This window comes from Eublepharis macularius, chromosome 5, assembly GCF_028583425.1.
Source record: "Eublepharis macularius isolate TG4126 chromosome 5, MPM_Emac_v1.0, whole genome shotgun sequence".
Classification (NCBI taxonomy): domain Eukaryota; kingdom Metazoa; phylum Chordata; class Lepidosauria; order Squamata; family Eublepharidae; genus Eublepharis; species Eublepharis macularius.
In genome coordinates, this window is record NC_072794.1 from 143908261 (window position 1) to 143922690 (window position 14430).

The 14430-nt window shown below is 43.6% G+C and overlaps 1 protein-coding gene across 1 annotated transcript in view; it reads left to right on the forward strand.

Moving 5' to 3' along the window:
- Positions 1-14430, forward strand: part of RIMS4 (regulating synaptic membrane exocytosis 4) — a 97935-nt gene that overhangs the window by 56269 nt on the left and 27236 nt on the right. The window lies entirely within an intron of this gene.

The following is a 14430-nucleotide window of genomic DNA, read 5'->3' on the forward strand; positions in this document are numbered from 1 at the left end:
ACAGGCAATTGTGCTCCTCGCATCTGAATGAGCCAGAGAAGGAGAGAAAAAAACCTGCTTGAAAGTGAACAAGAACAATGAAGCAAAAAGCCCGCCCCACAACATCAACCAGGCAACAATAAGCAAAGATGCTGGGCAATTCATTTTTATAATCAAACACTTTTAAATCGATGGAGGGAGCGGGTATCCAGAAGAGAGGGGCAGCTGTTGAAGGTTTACAAGATCACCCAAGTTCTTAAACTCCCTGAAAAGTCCTAGGAGCTGATTGCCATACTCCCGAAGCGCATGCTGGAGCACATGGCACATGGGAAATCTCCTGGAGACAAACTGGCACGTATTCCCTTTGAATATCTCTGCACTCTTTGCAGAAAGTTAATTTGGCAGTTTGCATGCCCCTTCCTGGTCCCCAGCAGGAGGGTGACACCATTACAGTGATATTAGGAGTCATTTCTGTAAGGAATACCCAGATGACTAAACAGATGGGATATTGGATAGGATAGGATGTGCCGAGAAAGGCAATCGGCAAGCCTCGTCCGCAGTTCAATAAAAATCAAACCTCAGCTGAGGACAACCCAAGGCTCAATTTGCCCCCTTTTTTATTGCCTGGGACTACAAAGGTACGGGGTGGGGTGGGGTGGAGAGAAGGCTTGTAAGGCACCTGGCAGGTCAAAATATGTGGCTTCTTTTAGCCTGATGGATCACAGTTGTGCACATCTAGTGTTCATGGTGAGAGCTCAGGCTCAAACTACACATTATTAGTTTTGGGATTCTTTCTAGAGTCTTTTCTACCTTTACACTATGCTAATGTTGAGGAAGTAATTTGAACGGGCAGAGAAGCTTCTTAACCCTTTCCCTCCATGTTGTTTTCCCGGTGCAAAACACTCCCTCCAAGCATACTGCAGAAAAAAATGGCATGAAGGGAAAGGGTAAAAGAGCCCCCTTCCCCCGTCTTCTTTTTCAAATCACAATCTCAGTCATTAGGATTATGTGAATAAGAAAAAAAGTATCTTAAAAGTATTTGGAGATGTTTATTAGTTGTATCAAAGTTTCACAGTTGGAAAGCGTGGCGTCGTGTGGTGAAACAGTCTCCAAGCAGGGCTGCCAGGTCCCGTGCCACAGAAACCAAACAGAAGGCACCCCCAGTACATGGAACCAAACAACTTGGTGGATAAACCACAATTGGAGGGAAATACAAAAATTAAAAAGTCAATATCTATAAAGTGTATTCAAGTGCAAAGTGACTAGTGCTTATAAATAAAAACTTATATACTTATAATAAATACTTCTAATAAATATTCATACACATATAATACTCCAATATATAAAATAGTAATGAACTCCACTGAGTTGTTTAGGTCCCATGCTATGGCAGGGAATCCCTGCCCCCATTCCCATAGCTGCCGTCCCCACTGCTGCTTACCTTGCTGGCAGGGGGAGGCATTGAGGAGCAGGGAGACAGCCCCGTGGCACATCCACGAAGCACACATGCTCCCATTCCCCCCAAACCCTATTTTTAGGGAATCAGACCCCAGTGCGACATGTCACATCCATATCACAAGGAAAAAATAGCAAACTCCCCCTTCATCCCACTATCCAGGCATGCTGAGTGGCTTCTGTTGTAACAAGAAGCACTTCATAGATGCTATAAGTTGTGCTGTGTCTTACTGCATTTCAACAATTTCTTTATGGCAGCTTTTGCAGCATCATGAACGGCAGAAATGCTGTTGGTTTCATCTGGTTTGCTGCAGCCTTCTGCTATACTCAGGGGTATGGTTACCAACCTCCAGGTGGGGTGTGGCATTCTCCCAGAATTACAACTGATCTCCATACTACAAAGATCCATTCCCCTGGAGGAAATGGCAGGTCGAGAGGATAAAGTCTATGGCATCACATAAGCCTCCCCCACCTCCCCTTCTTCAGGCACTCTCCCCAATCTCCAGGTGTTCCCAATGCTGGAGTTTGTAACCTTACTCAGGCATATGCTAGGTACCAAATTAAGCCAGATATAGAAAAATATTTCTCTGTCTCTGTACATTGAGAGCCAATTGTTAGACTGTAGAAGTAGGAATTTGACCCAAGTTCAAGTCCGTACTCAGCCATGAAGTTCCCTGGAAGACCCTGAGACCATTATATCTCAACCTAATCTACATCACAGAGTTATTGTGAGGATAAAATGGAGGAAGAGAGATCTATAAATTCCTTCCTGAACTCATTGGATGAATGGTAGGATAAAATTGTAATAGATGGATTGTCCATACATGTTCAAAGTCTTGCTTGGACCTTGTAGATAACAATTATTTCTTGTGGCCACTTTAGTTTTTATAGAAATAAAATTAAGACAATTTAAAAAATCAAAGAAAAATTAAGAAAGATTGTCTTACTATTATCTTGTAGATTGTTTCCTTGGTGAATCCATTTTGCATAATTAAACACTATAGAGCCCCATTGTTATGCTGTGTTCACACAACACAAAAGTCAGTTTGCTGAAGTTCTATTTGTATATAAACTTTGGATCCATTAATGCACAATTTACTTAAAAAGAAAATAAGAAATCTTGGAGAGCGAGTGAATCCATTTAAAATTCATCCCGTTTCTATTCAACCTCAAATCAATAGCACTTAATCTAGCAGATATTGAAGGCAACACTCAGAGATACTTTTACAACCCACTAAATTAATTTCCTCCTGTGCCACTACACAGGAAGCCAAATATGGACCCAAATGGAGAAAAAAATTATTGGTAATCACAGCAAATGGAATTTAAAATGAGAAACTGGGGAGCCAAGGGAAGCAAGCATTAGGAGTAAAGTGGAGAAAGAGCATCAAGATTTTAAAAAAGAAGCTGTAATATTTAAGGCTTAATTCAGCCAAAACTAACTTCTAAGTCCTGTTGATTTCAGTGGGCAGGGTTTAAGCAGGTGTTCAACTATGGCTAAATCATGTCTTTGGTATCTATAGAGCTTTCCCCAAACGCTTTAAGTGTTTTCACATACCATATTTTGGTAATTCTGAACAGCCTACATCTGTAATATTGGCCATTTCTGACATCATCGCGCCACATAAACAGAATCATGACGGGATGACGTCAGAAATCGCACCATGAAGACTCCCTCATTCTGTGAGTTTTGGGTGATGCAAAGACGTGAAAACGGACGTCGCGTACAATCCTTATCTCCAAAAGATATCACAGCGCTGGAAACAGGTCAGCCCAAATGACAAATGGTTTGTAGGAAATGTGAAGGCATTTGGGAAGCTTTAGGGAGTTGGAGATGTGGTAGAAGTTCGTAAAATTAGCGATAGTGTGTGTGTGGGGGGGGAGGAATAGACAAGAAAATGTTTTCCCTCCCTCTCAAATACTAGAATTTGGGAGTGACCACAGAAATTTATCAAGTCCGTTCAGCACAGATCAACTTCTGGGAGGTCTCCAGGCCCCACTTGGAGGCTGGCAATCCTAAGTGATGCCATGCTTTGATGGAAGCGGGTTAGACAACTTCATGGAGACAGAGGCAGTGTATCCTCGAATATGAGTTACTTTAGACTAACAGTGGAGAAGTGGAACTGCGGTCTTCATGTTCTTCTTGTAGACGTCACAGCTGCTTCTGGGCCACTGTGAGAAAAAAGAAGCTAGACTAGATAGATTTTTTGTCTGATCCAGTAGGGGTGTTACTAATTCTGCAAGACAGGCTTTAATTTCCCAGTATTTTTTATTTTACCATTACATTTGAAGTAGGAGAAGGCTAATATAATCAGGGTTAGGATTGTCAGCACTGCTTTGTTAAGTTCTGGGAGGTATTGAGGGTGTGGTGCCTAGGGAGGGTGGGGTTTGGGGGAGGTCTGATGTCACTTCTAGGTGGTGCTCTGGGAATTTCCCCTAACTTCTATGGTAAAGTCCATAGAGACAGAGGAAAATTCTTAGAGTATCATACGGAGGCCATTTTTTCCCCTCTCATCCTCAAGGACTAGGGCTGAGGCAAGCAAATGGCAAGCTCAGTAAAGGTGGACTGGCCATTTAACTTAGGGGGGAAGTCTCTTCTGGGTCCATGGATGACCTTGGGCAGCTAGGAGTGAGCAGAGCTCTCAGCAATTCACCTATTGCCTTCTCCCATGCTACTGCCAGTTGGTGGCAATGTGAGAGGATACCATGCCTAAGCTGATGCCCATCATCAGTATTGCTGGGTAATTTGGAACTCTGTGGCCACTGCAGCACTGGTTCGCAGTGAAGTGGCTTGTCTTGCTCCTGGGCCCCTTGGACTTACCAGTCTGCCCTTGGAGAAGATATTGGCCTGGTGTGCCTTGAGATGTGCTGACCTGGGATTTAAAATGTGAGCTTCCGCCTCATTGTATGTTATTTGAAACACTGCACTATTCCAGCTTTCCACAACAAGCAAGCATCACTAGGGGACTGAGACTGTAAATAATGATAAAGTTCTGTGTATACAGTTGTGTAGCTGCACACCCTGTTGCTGGTTATATAGGATGTAAATTTAAGAATTATATATTGATTTATGATGAGCTGTCTTAACCAAACTGTAATATTTTATATTCTGGAGGCTGAGCCAAGATGTGGTCATTTGTATCGTGATGCACATCGGGTCATTAAACATCGGTTTACCCTACCAAACATCATATCTTAGTGACACTGCTGTGGAGCAACCACATTGTAGGAGGGGGACCCTGGATGTGTGCACTGGCCATATTCTGCTGAAATGAGTGACCATAGAATTCACAATATATGATCAAGACTTGTCCTTTTAACCAAAAAGGGAAGCTGGCAGCCTTTAATTCATCAACCATTTGGATATGAAAGCCATGTATAGACTTCAGTGAACAGCTGGGCCTGACAAGCTGTCCAGTGCTGACTCTCTGGCTACTTTTAATCTTGGATTGTTATCAGAGCTGTATGTTTTATTTACAAGACAAGTAATCAAGATGAGTGTGACTGCTTATGTAAAGGCAGTTCTTCCCAAATGCTCATCCAGACTGTAATCCGTTCCACAGTGGCCTTTTGTTCTGATGGGCTGTACATTAATTTTGTACTAGCACGTATGTTGGGTTCGGGAATAAAACCTGAGCTCAGTTCCAAGTGAGTGCCAGGTGGCTTGCCACATCTCTAGCACTTTTTGCTGAATTTCATATAGTTGAAATTTGAGTGTAGAACTGGAGAGACAGTAGTTCGTTTGGACGCACTATTCTGAATTCACAAACAGTTGACTAACTGTCGGTGATAAGATTTTTTTATTTATTATGGATAGAACTCCTGAAACACAAATAGCCCATCAACTATTTGAGGGAAAGGCTAAAAAGCTGTGCCAGGCATTATTATGCTGTCTCGTCACCTCTGGAAGACTTTGCATCCCTCTGGTGGTTTCTGACTAGAGATGGGCATGAAACTGAAATACAAACCAAAGTTCATCACGAACCAGGCCGGTTCATGGTTCGCGAACCAGCGGTTCGTCAGAACCCATTTCTGACGAACCACCACGAACATTAGGGCGGTTCGTTTGGTTCACTGCAGACAGCTTGAAGTCGATCAATCAGTTTCCTAGGCAACGAGGGATGGGCTTTCAGCAGACCTTCTGCTAACCCAGAAGTGGTGATTTGCTGGCCCGGAAGTGATATTTTCACGAACCAAACGAACCAGTTCTTGAACCAGGGGCATGTTCATGAAAGTTTGTGGTTCGCATAGTTCGGGTTTTTTCTGGCTCATGCCCATCTCTATTTCCGACACTTCTTCAGCTGCTGCAAACCAGGTTTTCAGGCTGTCCTCTACAAACAGGGAAAGCTGTTTTTTTTTTCCTTTAACCTGCTATTGCTTAACACACCAAATTCTGTTCCCGGTGCTAGATGAGGGATGCTTGAACCCCACAGGTTTCACCAGTAGTAAACAAAGAGCCAGTTTTTGATGAGTGTTTCTTTACTGGGTCCTGGCTGTTTCACTGTTTTCCTTCAGTACAGTGAAGTTGGCTTTTCCTGAAGCCATGGCTGCTCTTTTCCCTGCCATGCTACTAGAAGGCTTTTAGAAGGTTTTTAAAAAATGAGTAATAGCTATTGTGATCTACCTGCCCCTTCTGTTGTAAATTTACAAGGAAAATGTGCTGCTTGTACCTTTCCCCTTATAACTCTACAGGGGAAAGGGACAGAGACTTGCTTTAGAAAGAAAGAAAGAAAGAAAGAAAGAAAGAAAGAAAGAAAGAAAGAAAGAAAGAAAGAAAGAAAGCTGGACCTCAGTGACCGTGGCAATACATTGCTAGAATGCTGAAATCACAACAGTGCAATATCAATGACAATTACTGATTTTTAAAAAAAACTCCCGGAGCCTTTTGGTGACACAGCAGGGGAAAATTGCAGGGGAAAATGGTGACTTGCTATGTGGATGCAGCCACAGGTAGTTAGATCTGCCACAAATTATATAAATCACTCATAAGTAAAGGCTATGCTAAAAAAAAAAAACCCTACCTATCAGGGTTCATGTAAGCAATCATTAGTTTAAAGCTGCCAACCTGTTTGGATTAGTAGCACTTTGCATATGCACAGTTTTTTGGGGGGGGGGGGGGTGCAAAGGTGCTCATTAAATGTTCAAGCAATATGCCTTCCACTTATAAGACCAGGTGACTGGCTCACATCTGATTGTTTCATTGACTACATTACACATAAAATTTGCAGCATCACTACTACCAGATTACTTGCATGGTAAACTCTTAGGCATATGAAACACACATGGCCAGTTAATGTCACACTTCACACTTGAATGCTGCTGATTAGAGCCCTTTTTAGGCATTCAGCTTGAGCACACCAACCATGCATCATTAGAGTATACAGTATCTGCAATCCTCCCAATATGCGCAGTTGCCATTTTGTGTGAAGGGGGTAACATATGCATTCCAGCTTTGCTACATGCAGACAGAACACTGGATTTGTAAAGAGTACGTGCTTCTGCATGGCAAAGCTTATATGCACATGGAAAAATGCATGCGCAGTCTTATTTGCACTGCTGTTCGACAGGCTGCTTCAGTGCTTCATGTCTCCCAGCACACATATTGAGAGACTTGCAAGTGATGCACACTGCTGTTATACACCATTAGAGCACTAAAACTGAATATTTGAAAACAGCTTAGCCATGATAGCTGCATGGGTTCCTGAAAATCCAGGGATCAAAATGAAGACAAAATCAAAGGAATGGAGCCCTGGGATATAAAGCTCCTTCCAGCAGGAAGTTTAGAAAGTGTTCGATTTTTCAACTATAAAAGGGGGCCTTTAGTGCCTTGATTTAAAGGTTTCTTTTTACACAATATGGGATGACATCAACTGATAATGGCAGAAGCCCTTGTACAAGCTGCCGTGGTCTTTTCCCATTCCAAGATGCGAGCTACAACTGAAATGACAGTACTGCCTGTTGTGTCCTTAATGCCAGTCTTAGGAATAACTGGCTGCATTGTTTCTAGCAGGCATATTCAGTCTCCACCCCATTCATCTTTCTAGCTGCCGCCACAACTTCCTTCCACCATCCCTGCTGACATCAAATCCTGGAGTTGATTCAGTCAGTCTCAAACACTGGCCTGGATTAAGGGAACGCAGTTGTCAAATCACAATGCTACCAATCTAGGTTTAAGAAGCTGTATCAAGGTGCTGAAGCTATTCTGTCTGCTCTGACTTCACTGCAGGCTGACGGGGTTTCCAAACATGAGGGAAACTTTGGGTGCTGTGAGTGGGGACTGCAATTGTACTATAGGGATGCCAAGCAGGAGGGCGGGGGACTTGACACTTACCTTTTCCATGTTTCTGAGTTATGTGCACATGCACTCCCGCGCCTACATGATAATGTTACTTTTGGGAAGTGATGTCATTGCACAGGCTTAGGAGTGCTCATGAGCTTCTTAGCGGGTTGATTTGGGCCCCACAGGGGCCTAATTTGGCCCGTTTGAAGCCAAAATTGTCCACTGAGAAGCACAGGAGCGTTCTCAGTGGTGGCATGATGATGTCACTCCCAGAGGTGACATTGTCGCGCTGTCCCAGGAGCGTGCCTGGGGTGGCATTCCCTCACCTTTCCTCCTCCACCCGCCAGGTGAGTAGAAGCAGGAGGAAGAGTGGGAACAGGGGATCCCCTGCCCCCAGCGTCCGTATGCTTTATGGAGCTGTGATGATGAAAAGGACATCTGTCACCAAGAGCGGCCTTCAGCAGTTTGCTGCTTCAGGTGCTTTTCCCCATCACCCACCACAAAAGCCAGCATGGTGAAGTGGTTAGTGTACCCTAAGAGGATCTAGGAGAGCTAGGTTTGAATCCCTGCTATACCATATAAACTTGCCAGTCATACACTCTCAGCCTAGCCTACCCTATGAGGTTGTTGTGAGGGTTAAAGGCTACGGAAGGCAACGTAAGATGTTTTGGGTCCTCCTTGGGAAGAAAAGTAGGGTATAAATGAAGCAAATAAATAAATATAGAAGCAGGGATGAAAGGAGGAGGTGTGGTGACAGCAGTTGGGACAAGCCTGGCTTTTATGTTCTGGGATCTTATGTGACACTGGCAATCTGGGAAGCACTGCCGGATATGAACTAGCACATGCCTCCCATTGTCCGCATTAATTGCCAGACTTGTGTGGGAACTGAGAATTAATAGGGACGTGATACCACTTCATCAGTGAGAAGGGGTGGAGGAAGTTCCTCCATCTTGGATGGAGGAAGTTCCTTCAGCCATTAAAGGAAGAAACACTTACATTGAAAGAGGTCTTCTTAGGTGGGTGGAAGGCTTCAAACTTTGCTCACTGGAGTAGTATGATACAGTCTGATGTAGCCAATATCAAACTGCATATTTACCCAGCTGCCTTCCATACAGCAATGGCAAAAGCAAATAATGGTTTACATTGCAGGGAGAATCACCATTTCCTCGCATCACGGTATTGCAGGGTTTTTTTTGGCAGGGGCGGGGAGTAAAAATTACATGTTATCTTGCGAGTGGAAGCACTACTTGAGGGCTAGCTCCTGAACCCCATGCACCCTTTGAAAAATAACTCCTACCTTCCAAAAAACAGAGACATCCTTGCAACACTTGAATTCTCATTGCATTTCTCCTCCACCTCCACCTCCCATTCCTTAAGGCTGTACTTTGCTGTATGCTCTATTAATTTACACTGCAATCGCCTGTCCTGCACTGATTTAAATGTCAAGAGGCTGTTTGTTCTTTGGTTAAAAATATACCAGAAAAAAATTGAGAGGCTATCTACAGTTCATAATATACAGCCGTATATGAATTGGCCTACCTTGAAGTACATGGTATCTTAATGTGCTTCTACCCATAGCTACCCAAAGGAAAACAACTTTGAATACAACACAACTCCCTAACGAGGGGGTTAAACACAAAAGTTTCTATACATAACTGTTACTTGTATGCATGTTTAAGATGAGCATGTCTTTATCTAAGCAGTACTTGCTAGGGAAAAAAATAATCTTTTGGATAAATGGTCTTTATCTGCATTTGTAGAGATACAAAGCTGACAAACCACTCAGAGATCAATAGTGCAATCCTTAGCAGAGTTACACCTTTTTAAACTCATTGTTGCTGTTAAGGATTGCTCTGCTAACTGAGGGAAGGGACCACCTGATCCCAGAAGCACAACTTCATTGGCTTTGGGGACAAAACTATGCAAGTGATTTTTAAAGAGCAGGTTTCAGGGGAAAAGATACTGCTGGAGCAGATGGCAATCCCCATGCCAGATGCAATCATTTGGAATGGCCCTCACTCACAGGAACATCTGCACAGAGCTTGGAGAATATTAAGAATATTCTCTGTCCATCCGTTGTTTTGAGGGTTCCATTGTATTTTGGATACCTATAGATATAGGCCGAATCCACATTACCTCCGCGCGGCGCTAAATGTCCGCGAAACACCCGGAAGTATAGCGTCTTTCAAGCGCGATTCCTGAAATCGCGCTTGAAAGACTCTATACTTCCGGGTGTTTCGCGGACATTTAGCGCAACACCGGGACGCGCGAAGGTAATGTGGATTCGGCCCTAGTTTCATGCAGGAGCCACTCACCTATTAAGTAGTAACTTTATTGTAGTTTATGCTTACAATAAAGTTGGTTAGTCTTAAAAGTGCTACTGGATTCTTTACAACTACAGACAAACATGGCTAACTCCTCTGGATCTATCACCTATTAAGCTGACCTAAGCAATTGCCTGGGGCGCCAGAGGGCAGAGGGGTACCAGGGGCACTGAAAGACACTTGCTGGGCCAACTTGCCTGCCTTCTCCCACAAAGGATGGAGGGAGAGCAGGCAGCCACCAGATCCACTGTGCCAGGCTCCACTCCCATTCTCCAGCTCCATGGTGAGTGGGCAGCTCAGAGCAGGGGGGCTCATCCTGCCTGCCTTCCCCTGGCTCACCCCCCTGAAGGGGAGGAAAAACAGGTGGCCATAGGTGCTCTCGCACTCCTTCCTTTTGGCTTGGTGGTGGCTCACTCGGCCTGCCTTTCCTGTTCCTACGAGGAAGGGGAGGAGGAGGAAGAGCTGTCAGACGCCAGCTCTGCTGCATTCCCTCGCTCGGCCTTTGGGGCTGATAAGAAGTCCCAGCCGTGCTGGTTCTGCAGATGTGTCCCTCTGGGAGTGGCAGTAGCAGCTGGCCAAGGTTGCCAAGAGCACTTGGGCCAGTCCTGGTTTCAAGCAGCATCTGATATTAGAGAGTCCCATCTCTCTTGAGCTCTCTTTAAATTAGAGGGTTGGCAAACTCATGATCGGTGAGCTTAGCGCCATCCACGCGGGATACATTCTTGCCACCCAGTAGGCAACATCTCTTCTTGCAGGGCTTCTTGAAGAGCAGGGAAATGGGCAAGAGGTGGAGCATTAGAGGTGCATGAAGGCGGAAAAAATCTCTTGTTCATTGCTCTTCTCTTTTTCCTATTGGGCCTTTTAAATTTATTGAAGATATTTTGATCCCACTTTTCAAACATAATTTGTCTCCAAAGAGGTTTGCATAATACACAATGATGTTGGCAAAGGAATGAAAAGAAAGGGGGTCTTCTACACAGCAAAGATTTCTTAGAGGTTTCTGATTGCAGCTGCAGATTAAATGTCACAGCAATGGGGACTTTATATGGCATATTTACCTGCATTTCCCCTGCCCTTTTGGTTTGCTTTTTTAAAAAATCAGCAGTTGCTCGATCACTACATCATGATAACAATCTATTTACTAAGTCCTCCGAATTCCTAGCTTTCATTTTTTAAAAACAGTCAGCCTAGCACTTTTCACTGTAATGATGTGCCTAACTTCTTTGCAACAGCCGGGAATAGACTTACTTTTTAAAATGCAGAGGACTTGGTAGAAAATCCTTATAAGGTTATAGCAATATAGTGAGCTAGCAATTGCCAATTTTAAAAATCCAGAAAAGCCCCTCCCACATGGTGCAAGGGGAAGTGGCTGCTTCAAAGGGCTCAGGCAGGGAAAATAATGTTGATGTGGGTAGAACCGGGAAAGATCCAGAGTTTTTCACCCACATGACATCTACTCTGGTTTTGAGCTGTCCGAACAATCATAGAAAAGCGGTTTTTGGAAAGACTGCAGAAAAGTCAGGGAAGCAGCAGGGTGTATAAATGCACCACAGAGTCATGTGGAAGCAGATGGGGAAAGCCCACTTTTCAAAAGCGTATAATCAGAAGCAGTGTGGAAACGACCCAAGATAGAGGACCTGACTCAGGTTCACAGAGCCAAAGAACTCAAAAGAAAGGGAATGCAGGAAAAAAGAAGGGAGATGAGTTGGCAAGTTCGGATTACTTGGATTACTTGGAAAGAGGAGAGAGTAGGAGGGGCAAGTGCCCCATCCAGTCTTTCCTGCCTTCTTGTCTTTTCTGGCTCCGCTGGCAAAGGAGGTGATAGAGGCGCAGGAGGAAAAGAATTCTCTTTCTCCAGCTGTCACACATAAGGAAGGAGAAGCCACACTTGGCAGCAGGACACTCTCAGAGGAGGACTTTCCCCTTTTTCTCAAACTCGCCTGCTGATCAAATTGCAGACCAGGGTATCAAATCGTACTGTAATATCCTGGCCAATACAGGCAAGTAAAGCAGGTGAAATGCCAAAAGATCCATGATCAGATCTACTGCATATTTTTTAAAATTTTCCAAACAGCAATCACAGGTTGAGATGGAAGCTGTGGCACAGGGGAGTTAAATCTTTCCTTCCGTACCGTTTTCTTGCAGTTAGACACCCCCACCTTGCTATTTAGGCAGCTCCTATTTCCCCTGAAACAAGAAATTGACACACATTTGCCAATGATGTTCCTCACTAAAACATAACAGCTCCAGAAGAGAGTTATTTGAGGTCAGGAAAACGACACAGGGGAGAAAGACCCAGTCTTAAAACACATCCCACCAATGCTGCTATTTAGCAGTTTTTAAAAATGCACCCGATCTTCTAGGTCACAGAACTTCCATTGTCTTCTCTCCTTTGAGCATGACAGGATTGCAGTCTGGGGGGGCCATTTTCTCACCTGGTCTGATACGCCTACCACCAGCATCTGCCCCTTGCACAAAAGACTGGTGCGTTCTAATGGCAGGGCATATTTTAAAGAGAGTCCAGCCACCCTAATTCACTAAAAGAATCTGCAGCCTGTGTCAGCATTAACGGTTTAAAGTATTGCATGTCAGCCAAAACTTTTCAGTTTCTCTGACGTCAAGCAAAGCAATTAGCGTTAATGGTACGTGTTACATATTCATTATATAACATAATATATTCCAAGAAACGTGGACTGTGAGAGGGGATAATGAAAAAGGGAAATGTAAGAGATGGGTTTTTAAAGGCTAGTCCTTCAGGAAAGGGAAATTTGCAGCATTAAATTATTTATCCCAGTGGATTTTAGCTAGGCATGGAAACTGTAATTTAGACAGTATGGGCAGGCCAGTGTGAAATTATTTTTAGACTGTTCATATTTTCAGTGATGGTTTATATCTTTTTTCAGTAAACTGCAAGAACTTCTTTGTTACAATTTATTACATACTAGCTTGATACCTGTGCTTCACTATGGGTTTGTAATATTTTTGTACTGTAATGTATAAGTATTGTAATAAGTATTGTAATTGTATAAGTATTGTAATAATACTTGTGGGTTTGTAATAGTTTTTGGTTTGTGGGTTGTTTTTTTTGAGTTAGCAACCCTAGTGAACTTTGAGGGGAAGACTGAGAGGTGAATTTGACCTCAGGACACATTCAGTGACTCCCAATAGCAACTGCATACTGTTTAGAATGTGGGGGGTGAGGACCAATCAGGCCGCATGCACAAATGACCTCTGTGTTCCAACTATCTCGGGAGGGGGGGAGGTGTGGAATGTTATGAGCCCCAATCAGTCTCTATATGCAAATGACCTTGAAAGGTTGGCCCAATCAGGAAAGAGTGGCTGAGTTGGCAGTGGGCAGGGGCACAAGTAGGCAGCAGCCTTCCAGCCTCACAGGGAAGCTGTATCCCTTTGGGAAAACACATTTTACCCCTTTTTACCCCCTTAGGGGGCGAATTTCTTAAAATCCCTTCTTAGTGGGTGTTTACATCATGAAAGGAATGTTCTACCCAAATTTCATGTTTCTAGGTCCAGGGTTTTGGGCTGGGGGTTGATGAGTCAGTCAGGACACTTGTCTTTATATATATATGGACTAGGACTAAGAAATAATGTGTTCAGTTGAAAGCTTTTTCTCCCTAAGAAACTGGTTTTCTAGGACCCGATATTAATTGGAAAAAATTGCTGTCTGGACTGGCAGAATAACTAACAATTTCACTTTTTAAGTATATCTAGGAGCTACCTCTTTATAAACTACATAGGTTTCGAGAAAGGTAAAGTAAAAAACCAAATACCCACTCTACTGGTGTTTCAGATCAAATTCTTTATTTTTCTGAAAAACAGAATGTCATGTGAAACTAATAGGAAAGCTAGTGAGGGGGAAAGATGTATAGATTTTCAATTTCTCTCTCCCTCTCTCTCTCCCTGTGGCCCATCTCTTATCACCCTACTTGGCAAAAACTGAAGTCTTTTTTTCAACGTAAAAAGCCCTCCTCCAATTTAAGTGGCTCTTCCTCCCGCAGATGTCAGCAGGAGTGAACAGTACTGGGTTTGATGGGCCAATGATCAGACAACTTAATTAGTTCATATGCCCCATAATGAAATCAGATAGTGATTCAGCATTCCTTACAAACTTTCAAAAGTTAAGATTACTTGCATACGCAGGACTTTAGCTATGTTTATAGTAAAACACTCAGATGAACGTTTCACAGTGAACAAAATGACACTTTGGATCATATTGACTCCTTTTTTGTCATATCAGATTGTGTGAATTCCTGATTTTAGTGTGTTATGGTCAGGGTTGTGTTTAGGGGGGGCAGGGGGATTGCTTGCCTCAGGTGCCACCAAAGAGAGGATGGTGGGCACAGCTGCTGGCCAGGAGTGCGCAGAGCTGGCAGC